A 15,344-nucleotide genomic window follows, 5' to 3' on the forward strand; every position below is an offset into this window, starting at 1 on the left:
TTAAAGCAGTTAAGAGTTAAAAGGTGCAGATAAAGTAAGTGGCATGGGATTGCGGTTCCTAGTTAACAAAAATCGCACAAATTTGAAGAAGCAAGCAACGCATATTCAAGCAAAGATTGCAGTTATCGATGATAACTCATATAAAATTGCAAAAGGAAAAAGAAATCATCAATAATGTAATTTATTAATCAGGGAAGCAGAAAGAATAAGAAGGCTAGCCCATTCATCCATGAATTGGCTTGGTTGTAATCAATTAGTGCAAAATCCTAAATTACCAAGACCAATGCATGAATGGGAATTGAGTGAAATAATTTGGAAAAAATTGGGCAGCATTCCGGCTAAAAATTGGACGTTCCCGGGTAATAAACAGCAGCAAAAGTAGTTTATATGATAATAAAATAGTGCAGAAAAGAGTGACAAATAGCAAGTTGCATAAATTCAGAATAAACAACTCAATCTGCAGCAAGGAATGCAATTCAGGGTGAATAGCATTAAACAGTAAAGAACAACATATGAACATCATTGTCATCACAGCAATTTTGAAATTGCAAAATGGATAAAACAAGCAGCAAGAACGGCGCAATTATCACGCCTAAATCCACTAACCACATCCTAGCTATCTAACCACCTAAAATCCACTACGATCATGCATCTCTAACTATCCTAATTTGAATATAATTTGAATTAAAATATGCAACTAACTAACTAACTGGGAAAGAAATTGGTGTTCGGCGGAACCTGGTGGGCAGAGGAACGGAATTAGGGCTCAGACAGATGTTGGTGGTGGCGACATGGCGGCGTTGGGAGGCAGCACAGCGACGGTCCTTGGTGCGGTGGCAGGGCGGCGGTTCGGTGGTTGGTGAAGAGAGGGGGTTGTGGAAGAGAGAAGGGAAGAAGGGAGCGAGGAGGGTGAGGGTTGTGAGGGTGTGGTGGCCGGCGGGTCTGGGGGCGGCGCGGTGGTGGCTCAGTGATGGGGTGGAAGGGGCAGTGGAGGGAGAAGGGTGGAGGGGGAGAAGAGGAAGAGAGGAAGGGAAGTGAGGGGGTGGCGAGGGTTGTTTGGCGACGGGAGAGTGCGGCGGTGCTGCTGGTGCGGCGGCGTGGTGGTCGGTGGTGGGTGCAGGGGAGAAGGGTGAAGGCTGTAAGGTAGGGGAGGGGGAAAAATAGTAACGTGGAGGGGCTAGGGTTTCGCGTGGAATGGGTTAAGTGGATTCAAATCCATGCAGACACGTGGGTCACGCGAACGCGTGGTTGAGGCAGAAACACAACGACGCGAACGCGTGAGCATGGGATAATGAGAATGACGCGTACGCGTGTAGCACGCGTACGCGTCGCTCAGAATTGTGTGAAACGCACAAGTCTAGTGTCGTTTTGGTGCAACTCTCTGTTTTAATTGAGGGGGGCAATACTTGTCACGCGACGCGTACGCGTGGGCCACGCTTTTCGCGTGGTCTGTTAAAGTGAAAAGGGACGCGTACGCATCGTTGATGTGGACGCGTGGCCCAAATTGTGCCTAATGCACACCAGCCGCACGATTTCAGCCCAACGTTCTGGGCGTTGGATTTTGACGTCGATTTTGAGTCGACCCCCACGCGTGGCCTGCGCGCACGCGTGGTAAGGCTTTTTTTTTATATGCAAAATGCAATGCTGATGTGAATGTTATGAATAATTCCAAGTTCAATAAAATAAAATAAAACTTAAAAACAAACAAAACAAAATGAAATTAAAATTGAAAAAGGAATGATCATACAATAGTGGGTTGTCTCCCACCTAGCACTTTTAGTTAAAGTCCTTAAGTTGGACATTCTGGTGAGCTTCCTGTTATGGTGGCTTATGCTTGAACTCATCCAGAAATCTCCACCAGTATTTAGAATTCCAATAGCCTTCGGGGTCCCAAACTAGGCACGTAAAACCTTCAAGAAGTTTAAAGCAGGTTTTCAGGCTCCAGGGGTGTTGATTATCAAAATAAATCCCAGGGTCCCAAACCTTGCTTTTGCACCTGTCTTTGTCTTGATCTACATTTTTCCAGTCGGGCGGTACGGAATTTAAATTCTCACTAAGATGACCAAACATTTTCCGAGACCCATTCAATCAAACTTGATACCAATCCTTGCACTTCAAATTGAAGTGTGGAACCTTATTGAATCTTGCATACCAGCTCTAAGTACGAACCATTTCCCTCTTACTCTTAAAGCCACAGAAAGCTCTAAGCTGGCCATCTGTTTCAAGCAAACCATATTCAAGTGGAAAAGTAAAGATAAAGGCTAAGGATTTTACCCACTTGAAGCTTGTATTGGGTGGTAATGGCCTTGGGATAGGCATTTTCAGTGGTTTTGCAAGCTCCATTCCCTTGTGTTCCTCTGTGAATTCTTCCACTTCTTTGCAAACTTCTTCAACTGCAACCACGTCTTGATCAAAGTCTTCGATTTCTTCCTCATCACTCAAGTCATAAGTTGGAGGTTGAGAAAAATCTACCTCAGCATCATCTTCGTATTCACTTGGGGAAGATTCTTCTATCTCAAAGAATTTACTTGCGGATGCAAGTCCATTACTAGGAGAACTTGATTCGTGATTACCATTATCGAGGAAACTCGCTTCTTGAGTTGTTCCATCCAATTCTTCATAAGATACCTGCCTTGGGGGTTGTGCACTACCCTCCTTAGCATCAATTGCAAATGTCTTGATGGAATTCTCCTCAATTCTGGATTCCCATAGAGGTTCAGCATCTCCTAAGTCTTCAACCAATTCTTCTTCTTCGATAATTTCGGCTTCCTCCACTTGTTCCAGTACAAAGTTATGCTCCTTACTGTCCATCGGAGTTTCTAGTATCTCCTTCATGCTACGTTCTTCATTAGATTGTCCACATGAAGCCATAGAGGTTCTTTGAGTGTCCGAACATCGGGAAGGTAATCGATTGATCGCTTGCTCCAATTGGTGAAGGGTTGCATGAAATTTTTTCACTGTTTCCTTAAGACGCTCCTTTGATTCTTGGGTCGATGGATATGGACATGGTGCATAGGGAAGTGGTGGTTCTTGGGAGTAATTGGATTGGAATTGGGGTGGGTATGGGTTAGGGTCATATGGAAGTGAATGATGGTAGGGGACTTGTGAGTGTAGTGGTTCAAAGCTGTGTTGAGGAGGTGGGTTGTGGGCATATGATGGTGCTTGTTTGTAACTACAAGGGGGTCCACCATATCTATCATCTTGGTACGCACCTCGAATTGGCTCTTGACCATAGTAATTTGGTGGGTGTCGGTTGTCATGAAGGGGTCCACCATAACTATTATCTTGGCATGCATTGTGGAATGGTTGTCGTCCATGGTACTTTGGAAGGTGTTATTGCCTAAAGGGTAGATCAGATCCTCGTGGCTCCATCCATCTCTGATTGTTTCGACCTTGATGCATGTTCCTGTTATAATTTCCATTCCTTGCAATAGCATTGGAACCAAACTCAAAGCGATGGGGGTGAGAATTCATGGTAACTAATAAAAATTAAAAACGAAAATAAAAACAAATAAACAGGTAAAAAAAATATTTACAATAACCAATAATAAGGCACACAGTTGCAATTTTCCGACAACGGCGCCATTTTTTACGAACGGATTTCTACCAGTAAAGAAATTCACAAAAATAATCACGTTGTAAGTATAGTTTCTAAACCAACAGAGAATACTTTCGTACAAAAGTTTGGTTGTCACAAGTAACAAAACTCAATAAAATTTATAACCGAAGTATTTAAACCTTAGGTCGTATCTCAAGGAACTGCAGGGAAGTATGATTTATTATTGGTTATGGAAAAAGGTATATTTTTGGGTTTTTGAAATAAGAAACAAGTAATTTAAATGACAAGAAAAATAAATTAATAATTAGAAAACTCTTGGCATGGTATGAGAACTGGAAATCCTATCATAGTTATCCTTATCAGGTGTGTTGAGAATTGGATTTTGCTCCCACTTAGTCAACCCTTACTAAATAAAGGAAAGTCAAGTGGACTAATTAACTTGATTCCTCAAGTCCTAGTCAACTCCTATGGAAAGACTAGCTTTAGAGGGACCCAAATCAATCAGCAATCCCAATTTCCAATCAACTGCTGAGTTTGATAACTCAAGTCTCACCAATTACTTAACCAAAGCCAAAAGGGAAGAAAATCTACTTGAATGAAAATAATTTGGATTAATTAGAAGCATCAACAAATTAAAGAAAATAATCATAAGTCTGAAATACCTCAAATTATATTAAATAAAGATATCAATTCTAACATGGGAAAATTCATAAATCAGATTGGAAAGATAAATAACAATTAAAGTAATAGAATAAATAAAAGTAGAAAATAAATTAAAGGAACATTGAACCTGGAATGAAGAAGATGAAATCCTAATTCTAAGAGAAATCCTAATCCTAAATCCTAAGAGAGAGGATAGAACCTCTCTCTCTAAAAGCTACATCTAAAACCTAAAATTGTGTATCATGAAAGTTGTATGAATTGTTGTTTTTGATTCCCCCATTCTCTAGCTTTTATTCTGTGTTTCTGGGCTTGGATTCGGGCCGAAAAGGGGCCCAGAAATCGCTGAGGGCGTTTTCTGCAGATTCCTGCACGTGGCGCCTGTCACGCGTGCGCGTCAGTTGGGAGTTTTCCTTATCACGCGTATGCGTTGTTCAGGCATACGCATCAATTGAAGATTTTCCTTTTCACGCGTACACGTCAATCATGCGTACGTGTCAGTTATGTCTCGCGCTAATCACGCGTATGCTTCGTTCACGTGTGCGCGTCGAGGCCATTTTGCGCTAGGCACGCGTCCGCGTCATCCATGCATATGCGTCGCTGCCATTTTCTTCAAAACTCCATTTTGTGCGTTTCTTCCATTTTTGCGTGTTTCCTTTCTGTACTCTAAGCCATTCCTGCCCTATAAAGTCTGAAAATACTCAACACACGGATCACGGCATCGAATGGTAATAAATGATAATTAAAATAAATATTTTTAAGGCATAGAAAACATTTTTTCACATTTATCACATAATAAGGAAGGAATTGCAAAACCATGCAAATTATATGAATAAGTGGGTGAAGAATTGATAAAAACACTCAATTGAGCACAAGATAAATCATAAAATAGTGGTTTATCAAAACTCTAACAGTTCATTCTATTGGCGATCTTAATCAAAATGCCCCAGACAAGGTCGAATCTTCCAGGTCAGAGAATGTTGCTTCTTTGGGTTCTAGCCTCTACCACGGAGACCCTAATCTCCCTTGAAATTGGCTGAACTGGTGTCTTGAGAAGTCCCCTACGAATTCGTGGATTGGTCGTCTGAGAGATGTATAATCAAGCTGGCGGTTCGCACTTTCCAGTCACGTATTCACACGAACCCAAGTAGACACGGGTGGTTGTCAGGCACGCAGTCCTAGTATGATGAACAGAGCTGATTTTCATTGATTATCCTATTCACCATGTTGAAGAACGAGTATACATCTTAGAAATAAATCAAACATAGATCAAAGAGAAACAGTAATACTTTTATTAATTCATAAGACTCAGTAGGGCTCTTCCCCTCAACCTAGGAGGTGTAGAAACTCATACTGATAGAAAATATAATGGTAAAATTCGAATATGGTGTAAAGTCTCGATGATCTGTGTGAATAACATAAATCTAATCCCTTAAATACTAAACAAATGACTAGTAAGGGTAAAATAGTCTTTTTAGTGCTAAAATCTACTTCTGGGGCGCACTTGGTGAGTGCTTGGGCTGAGCTTTGATGAGATCCACATGCTATGAGGTCTCTAGGGCGTTGAACGCTGGCTAGGGGGTCCTCTTTGGACGTTTGGACACTGGTCTCTTCTCCTTGGGCGCTAGACGCCCGAAAGGGGGCAGAAAGCTGGCGTTAGATGCCAGTTTTGGGCCTTTTAATCTAAAGCAAAGTATAAACTATTATATATTGATGGAAAGATGTGGAAGTCAGCTTTTCATATCTATTAAGAACGCTCTATTTGGACTTCTGTAGCTCCAAAAAAGCTCTTCACAGTGCAAGGAGGTCAGATCCGGACAGCATCTGCAGTGCTTTCTCTGTCTCTGAATCAGACTTTTGCTTCAACTCCTTAATTTCAGCCAGAAATTACCTGAAATTGTACAAAAACACAAAAATTTATAGTAGAATCCAAAAGTGTGAATTTAACACTAAAACCTATAATAACTTAATAAAAACTAAACAAAACATACTAAAAACTCTATGAAAATAATGCCAAAAAGTGTATAAAATATGTGCTCATCACAATACCAAATTTAAACTGTTGCTTGTCCCCAAAAAACTGAAAACACAGTAGGATAAAAAGAAAATTAAGATACAAATAAATTTTAAAGTTTCTAATGAAGCTCAGTTTCAATTAGATGAGCGGGGCTTAGTAGCTTTTTGCTTCTGAATAGTTTTGGCATCTCACTATCGATTGAAACTTAGAATGGTTGGCATCTTTAGGAACTTATAATCTAGATGATATTATTGACTCTCCTAGTTCGGTTCTTTTTTATTCTTGAATACAGCTTTCAGAGTCTTGGCCGTGACCCTAAGCACTTTGTTTTCCAATATTACCACCGGATACATAAATGCCACAAACACTTTAACTGGGTGAACCCTTTCGGATTGTGATTCCGCTTTGCTAGAATCCCCAGATAGAGGTGTCTAGAGTTCTTAAGCACACTCTTTTTGCTTTGGATCACGACTTTAACCGCTCAGTCTCAAGCTTTTCACTTGACACCTTCCCGCCACAAGCACATGGTTAGGGACAGCTTGATTGAGCCGCTTAGGCCAGGATTTTATTCTTTTAGGCCCTCCTATCCATTGATGCTCAAAGCCTTGGATCCTTTTATCCTTGCCTTTTGGTTTAAAGGGTTATTGGCTTTTTGCTCTTGCCTTTTGGTTTAAAGAGCTATTGGCTTTTTCTGCTTGTTTTTTCTCTCTTTTTTTTCTATATTTTTTTTGCCACTTTTTCTTTTGCATGCAAGCTTTTTCTTTTTCTTTTTGCTGCTTTTTCTTGCTTCAAGAATCAATTTATTTAGATTTTTCAGATTACCAATAATACTTTTTCTTTTTCATCATTATTTCAAGAGCCAACATTCTAATATCCAACTTCAAATATTCACTATTCATTCATACATTCAGAAAACAGAAGCAATGCCACCACATCAAGATAATTGAACTACTCTTATTTTAAAATTGAAATTCATGTATCTCTCAATTATTTTCAAATAAAATTTTCTTTTTAAGCAAGTTGAGAAATATATGGAACATTTTACAACTTTAAGACATCAATGCAAATGATCATGCAACAAGAACAAGAGAATAGACAATATCACATAACAGAAAACAGAAAAATAATAAAAGAAAAGGAAATAAAAGAGAACGAATCCACCTTTAATGGTGGCGGCTAGTACTCCTCCTTGAGGATCTAATATGATGCTTGATCTCTTCAATGTAACTCCTTTGCCTCTGTTGTTCTTCCCTTATAGCCCTTTGTTCTTCCCTTATGGCTCTTTGATCTTCTCTTATTTCATTGAGGGTGGTGGAATGCTCTTGATGCTCCACCCTCAATTGCTCCGTGTTAGTGCTTAGTTCTCTAAGAGAAGTCTGCCATTGATCCCAATGCCTTGGGAATCCCTTTTCCACTGTGCTCCTTCCACACAGATGTCTGAGAGTACTTCATCCAATCTCTGATCAAAGTTGACTCTACTAGTGTAAGGATGTGGATCTCCTTGCATCAGAGGCAAGTTGAACGCCAACCTCACACTTTTCGCACTGAAATCTAAGATTCTTCCTCAGACCATGGTGCTCCAATTCTTTGGATTTGGGTTCACACTAGTGTCATGGTTTTTAGTAACCCATGCATTAGCATAGAACTCTTGGACCATTAGAATCCCAACATCTTAAATGGGATTGGTTAGGACTTCCCAACCTCTTCTCCGGATCTCTCTTCGGATCTCCGAATACTCATTTTTCTTAAGCTTGAAAGGGACCTCGGAGATCACTTTCTTTTCTGCCACTACTTCATAGAAGTGGTCTTGATGAGCTTTGGTGATGAATCTCTCCATCTCCTAAGATTCAGAGGTGGCGGCTACTACCTTTCTTTTCCTCTCTCTAGAGGATTCTCTAACCTTGGGTGCCATGAATGGTAATGGGAAGAAAAAAATCTAGGCTTTTCTAACACCAAACTTAAAACTTTGCTCGTCGTCGAGCAAAAATAAAGAAAAGAGAAGAATGGTGTAGAAGAAGAAGAAAATAGAGAAAGATAGAGGGAGAAAGAGAGCTCGGCCAAGTGGGGTTTATGAGTATATGAGAGGTGTGTGTATGAAGGGTTATGAAGAGGGGCATTTATAAGAAGTTGGATAGGTTAGGGTTCGGCCATGGGTGGGGTTTTGGGTGGAAAATTTGGTTTTAAAGTGGGTGGGGGTTGGTGGGAGTTATGATGGTTTTGGATAAGTGGTATGGATGTGATTGGCTAGGGTTTATAGGGAAGTGTGAAAGTAAGTGGGATAGGTGAAGATGTTGTGGGACTCATTGGTCCTGAGAGGTTTAGGGAATTCAAATTCCCTGCTCTCTGCACTGGCGTTTGAACTCCCAGGGTCTTCTCCCTGGCTGGCATTCAACGCCAGCAATGCTGCCCATTTGGGCATTGGATGCCCAGCTAGAGCTCCTGCTGGCATTCAACTTTCAATGATATTCCATCCAGAGTGTTATGTTTTCACTGCTGAATATTTCTATTTCTGTTCTGACTGCTGCTATGATCATGACCCTAAAATATAAATTAAAGAAAAATAAAATGAAAGGAAATAAAATAATTAATTAAGGTTGGGTTGCCTCCCAACAAGCACTTCTTTGACGTCATTAGCTTGACAGTTAGCTCCTTACGGAGGTGAGTATGGGCTCAGATTTTCACCCCGAACAGTGAACTTTCTTCTTGTCTTCTCATGAATGAGCTCCACATGCTCTAAAGATAGGATACGACTCACTGTATGTGATAAGATTGGTTTCTTGGTGAAGACAAATCTCATGCCCGGTGAGAGGCCTTCAGTTGGGACTTTCTTGTCCCTCCAGCCTTTAGGTACTTTCTTCCTAGTACCTTTGTGCTTAGAGCTTGTCGATGGCTGCCTAACACCAAACTTAGATTTGATGTTTGGGGGTTCTGCAAAGCTCTACACAGAAAGAGAGGGTTGGAATACTAGGTGTTGCACCGTTATCTCTCTTTTATTAGAGGGAGAATTGGAATGAGGCATCTTGAACAAGATGTGATCCTCCCTTAGTTGTAGAGTCAGTTCTCCCTTAGTCACATCAATAATAGCATTGGTAGTGGATAGGAAAGGTCTTCCAAGGATGACAGAGTCATCCTCATCCCATCCTATGTCCAAGACTATGATGTTTGTAGGGATGTAGTGGTTTTCAACCTTTACCAAGACATCCTCTACTAAGCCAAATGGCTTCTTCATTGTCTTGTCTACCATCTCTAGTGAGATGTTTGTAGCCTGCACCTCAAGGATTCCCAGCTTCTCCGTTACAGAGAGTGGCATAAGGTTTATACTTGACCCTAGGTCACACAGAGCCTTTTTAAAAGGTAATGGTGCCTATGTTGCAAGGAATCAGAAAGCGTCCAGGATCTGGAAGCTTCTGAGGTAGCTTCTGTTAAACCAAAGCATGGTGTTATTTAGAAAGTAGTGGAGGTTCTTCCTCCGGAGGCTTTGTGATGAGCAGATAATTTATACGCTTTTTGGCACTGTTTTTAGGTAGTTTTTAATATGTTTTAGTTAGTGTTTATTATATTTTTATTAGTTTTTAATTAAAAATCAAATTTCTGGACTTTACTATGAGTTTGTGTATTTTTCTGTGACTTCAGGTATTTTCTGGCTGAAATTGAGGGACCTGAGCAAAAATCTGATTCAGAGGTTGAAAAAGGACTGCAGATGCTGTTGGATTCTGACCTCCCTGCACTCGAAGTATATTTTCTGGAGCTACAGAAGTCCAATTGGCGCACTCTCAATTGTGTTGGAAAGTAGACATCCTGGGCTTTTCAGCAATATATAAGGGTCCATACTTTGCCCGAGATTTGATGGCCCAAACTGGCGTTCCAAGTCAGCATAAAAATTATGGCGTCAAAACGCTAGAACTGGCATAAAAGCTAGAGTTAAACGCCCAAACTGGCACAAAAGTTGGCGTTTAACTCCAAGAAAAGTCTCTACATGTGAAAGCTTCAATGCTCAGCCCAAGCACACACCAAGTGGGCCCGAAAGTAGATTTTTACATCATTTACTCATTTCTGTAAACCCTAGGCTACTAGTTCTCTATAAATAGGACCTTTTACTATTGTATTTGGATATCTCTGGACGTTTAGTCCTTAGGTCTAGGTCTTAGTCATTATGGTTCCCCCTCTGGGGCCGAAGCCAATGAACACCATTATTACTTTTGTATTTTCAACGGTGGAGTTTCTACACCCCATAGATTAAGGTGTAGAGCTCTGCTGTTCTTCATAAATTAATGCAATTACTACTGTTTTTCTATTCAATTCACTCCTACTTCTTCTCTAAGATATTCACTTGTTCTTCAACCTGATGAATGTGATGATCCGTGACACTCATCATCATTCTCACCTATGAACGCGTGCCTAACAACCACTTCCGTTCTACTTGCAATAGCTTGAGTGCGTATCTCTTAGCCTCCTAGTTCATGACGCATGGTTGCCTTGCCTGACAACCTAGCCTTTCATTCCATGAGATCAGAGTCTTCGTGGTATAGGTGATGAGCGGATAATTTATACGCTTTTTGACATTGTTTTTAGTATGTTTTTAGTAGGATCTAGTTACTTTTAGGGATGTTTTCATTAGTTTTTATGTTAAATTCACATTTTTGAACTTTACTATGAGTTTGTGTGTTTTTCTGTGATTTCAGGTATTTTCTGGCTGAAATTGAGGGACTTGAGCAAAAATCAGATTCAGAGGTTGAAGAAGGACTGCTAATGCTGTTGGATTCTGACCTCCCTGCACTCAAAGTGGATTTTCTGGAGCTACAGAACTCGAAATGGCGCGCTTCCAATTGCGTTGGAAAGTAGACATCCAGGGCTTTCCAGCAATATATAATAGTCCATACTTTGGCCAAGAATAGACGACGTAAACTGGCGTTCAACGCCAGCTCTCTGCCCAAATCTGGCGTCCAGCGCCAGAAAAGGAGCCAAAACCAGAGTTGAACGCCCAAACTGGCACAAAAGCTGGCGTTCAACTCCAAGAAGGATCTCTACACGTGCAACACTCAGGCTCAGCCCAAACACACACCAAGTGGGCTCAGGAAGTGGATTTATGCATCAATTACTTACTCATGTAAACCCTAGTAGCTAGTTTATTATAAATAGGACCTTTTACTATTGTATTAGGCATCTTTTGATCATCTTAGGATCTTAGGATCATCTTTGAACGCATTTTTCTTAGACTTTGGGGGCTGGCCATCTCGGCCATGCCTGGACCATCACTTATGTATTTTTAACGGTAGAGTTTCTACACTCCATAGATCAAGGTGTGGAGCTCTACTGTTCCTCAAGGATTAATGCAAAGTACTACTATTTTCTATTCAATTCATCTTATTTCGCTTCTAAGATATCCATTCGCACCCAAGAACGTGATGAAGGTGATGATTATGTGTGACGCTCATTATCCTTCTCCCTTATGAACGCGTGCCTGACAAACACTTCTGTTCTACATGAAATAAGCTAGAATGAATATCTCTTAGATCTCTTAACCAGAATCTTCGTGGCGTAAGCTAGAATGATGGCGGCATTCAAGAGAATCCGGAAGGTCTAAACCTTGTCTGTGGTATTCCGAGTAGGATTCGATGAATGAATGACTGTGACGAGCTCCAAACTCGCGATTGCAGGGCGTTAGTGACAGACGCAAAAGGATAGTAAATCCTATTCCAGCATGATCGAGAACCGAAAGATGAATAGCCGTGCCGTGATAGGGTGCGTGAGCATATTATTCACTGAGAGGATAAGATGAAGCCATTGGCAAGGGTGATGCCTCCAGACGATTAGCCGTGCCGTGACAGGGAATTGGATCATTTTCCCGAGAGATGACCGAAAGTAGCCATTGACAGTCGTGATGTATCATATAAAGCCAGCCATGGAAAGGAGTAAGACTGATTGGATGAAGATAGCAGGAAAGCAGAGGTTCAGAGGAACGAAAAGCATCTCCATTCGCTTATCTGAAATTCCTACCAATGATTTACATAAGTACCTCTATCCCTATTTTATTATATAATATTCAAAAACATCATTATCACTTTATATCTGCCTGACTGAGATTTACAAGGTGACCATAGCTTGCTTCATACCAACAATCTCCGTGGGATTCGACCCTTACTCATGTAAGGTATTACTTGGACGACCCAGTGCACTTGCTGGTTTATTGTATCGAAGTTGTGACAAATTATGAATGTGTAATCACAATTACGCGTACCAAGTTGCTCACGTGCCAGGAATAGTTTGAGCCTGGACATCACAATTTCGTGCACCAAGTTTTTGGCGCCGTTGCCGGGGATTGTTCGAGTTTGGACAACTGACGGTTCATCTTGTTGCTCAGATTAGGTAATTTTCTTTTTTGTTTTCTTTCCAAAAATTTTTCAAAAATCTTTCAAAAAATTTTCTCATCTGTTTTTCGAAAAAAAAATAAAATAATAATAATAAAAATGTATTCAAAAATTTTATTCAAAATTTTTAAGAATGAATTCTAGTGTTTCATGAAGCATGTAAAGCCTGGCTGGCTGTAAAGCCATGTCTAAATTCTCTTGGACTGAGGCTTCCAAACCATCAGAGGCAAGTTACATATTTGATAAGTAATGAGCAGCAATTTGTTATCAAGAGCAATATACTCTGGTGTTAAATGCTGAAGCTTGGCTGGCCATTGGCCATGTCTAGTGTTTTGAACTGGAGCTTTCTTTGAAAGCTTGGCTGGCTTGTGAGCCATGTCTAATTCCTGGACTGAAGCTTTAGACTAAGAATGCAAGATTCCTGGAATTCATGTTAAAAATTTTGGAATCCTTATTTTTTCTTTTTCATATAATTTTCGAAAAATACCAAAAAAATTAGAAAATAAAAAAAAATCAAAAATATCTTTGTGTTCTTGTTTGAGTCTTGAGTCATATCATAAGTTTGGTGTCATTTGCATGTGCATCTTGCATTTTTCGAAAATTCTCATGCATTCATAGTGTTCTTCATGATCTTCAAGTTGTTCTTGGTAAGTCTTCTTGTTTGATCTTGATGATTTTTTGTTTTGTGTCTTTTATTGTTTTTCATATGCATTCTTGAATTCTTATTGTCTAAGCATTAAAGAATTCTAAGTTTGGTGTCTTGCATGTTTTCTTTGCATTAAAAAAAAATTTTCAAAATTATGTTCTTGATGTTCATCATGATCTTCATAGTGTTCTTGGTGTTCATCTTGACATTCATAGCATTCTTGCATGCATCACATGTTTTGATCTAAAAAAAAATTTCATGCATTGCATAATTTTCATGTTTTTCATAAAAATTTCAAAAATAAAAAAAAATATCTTTCCCTTTTTCTCTCATCAAATTCGAAAATTGAGTTGACTTTTTCAAAAATTTTTAAAATCAAATTGTTTCTTATGAGTCAAATCAAATTTTCAATTTGAAAATCTTATCTTTTTCAAAATCTTTTTCAAAAATCAAATCTTTTTCAAAATTCTTGGTTATTTTTGAAAATTCCAAAAATAATTTTCAAAAATCTTTTTCTTATTTTATATCATAATTTTCGAAAATAACATAATCAATTAATGTTTTGATTCAAAAAATTTGAAGTTTGTTACTTGCTTGTTAAGAAAGATTCAAACTTTAAATTCTAGAATCATATCTTGTGATTTCTTATGAATCAAGTCATTAATTGTGATTTTAAAAATCAAATCTTTTTCAAAAACTAATTTCTATCATATCTTTTTAAAAAATATCTTCTCATCTTATCTTTTTCAAAAATTTGATTTCAAAATATCTTTTCTAACTTCCTAACTTCCTATCTTTTCAAAATTTGTTTCAACTAACTAACTAACTTTTTGTTTGTTTCTTACCTTTTTCAAAACCACCTAACTAACTCTCTCTCTCTCATTTTCGAAAATATCTTCCCTCTTTTTCAAAATTTTTTTTTAATTTATTAATTATTTTAATTTTTAATTTTTAAATCTTAATTTTCGAAAAAAAAATACTAACATTTTTCAAAAACCATTTTCAAAAATCACTAACTCCTTTTCAAAAATAATTTTCGAAAATTCCCTCCTTCTCTCTCATCTTATTCTATTTATTTATTCATCTACTAACATCTCTTCCTCACATCATCACCAAATTCAAACCCCCTCTTCTATCTGTGTTCGAATTTCCTCTTCTTTTCTTCTACTAACAATAAGGAACCTCTTTACTGTGACATAGAGGATTCCTCTTCTTTTCTTTTTCTCTCCTCTTTCTTATGAGCAGGGACAGAGAAAAAGGCATTCTTGTTGAAGCTGATCCAGAACCTGAAAGGACTCTAAAAAGAAAATTAAGAGAAGCTAAATTACAACAACCCAGAGACAACTTGATTGAAAATTTCGAACAAGTAAAGGAGATGGCAGCCGAACCCAACAACAATGCAAGGAAGATGCTTGGTGACTTTACTGCACCAAATTCCAATTTACATGGAAGAAGCATCTCTATTCCTGCCATTGGAGCAAACAACTTTGAGCTGAAACCTCAATTAGTTTCTCTGATGCAGCAGAACTGCAAGTTTCATGGACTTCCATCTGAAGATCCTTTTCAGTTCTTAACTGAATTCTTGCAGATATGTGATACTGTTAAGACTAATGGAGTAGATCCTGAAGTCTACAGGCTCATGCTTTTCCCTTTTGCTGTAAGAGACAGAGCTAGATTATGGTTGGATTCTCAACCCAAAGACAGCCTAAACTCTTGGGATAAGCTGGTCACGGCTTTCTTAGCCAAGTACTTTCCTCCTCAAAAGCTGAGCAAGCTTAGAGCTGATGTTCAAACCTTCAGACAGAAAGAAGGTGAATCCCTCTATGAAGCTTGGGAAAGATACAAACATTTGACCAAAAAGTGTCCTTCTGACATGCTTTCAGAATGGACCATCCTGGATATATTCTATGATGGTTTATCTGAGCTATCAAAGATGTCACTGGACACTTCTGCAGGTGGATCCATTCACCTAAAGAAAACGCCTGCAGAAGCTCAAGAACTCATTGACATGGTTGCTAATAACCAGTTCATGTACACTTCTGAAAGGAATCCTGTGAATAATGGGACGCCTATGAAGAAGGGAGTTCTTGAAGT

At 39.1% G+C, this 15,344-nt stretch overlaps 1 non-coding gene across 1 annotated transcript; it reads right to left on the minus strand.

Moving 5' to 3' along the window:
• Positions 1-15,021: 15,021 nt before the first annotated feature.
• Positions 15,022-15,129, minus strand: LOC148547941 (small nucleolar RNA R71). Its single transcript, XR_015897093.1, has one exon. It is a non-coding gene; the product is annotated as a small nucleolar RNA R71 (small nucleolar RNA).
• Between the last annotated feature and the right edge of the window lie 215 nt (positions 15,130-15,344).

This window comes from Arachis ipaensis, chromosome B8 (genome assembly GCF_059453495.1).
Source record: "Arachis ipaensis isolate K30076 ecotype BB chromosome B8, ASM5945349v1, whole genome shotgun sequence".
NCBI classification, from domain to species: Eukaryota; Viridiplantae; Streptophyta; class Magnoliopsida; order Fabales; family Fabaceae; genus Arachis; species Arachis ipaensis.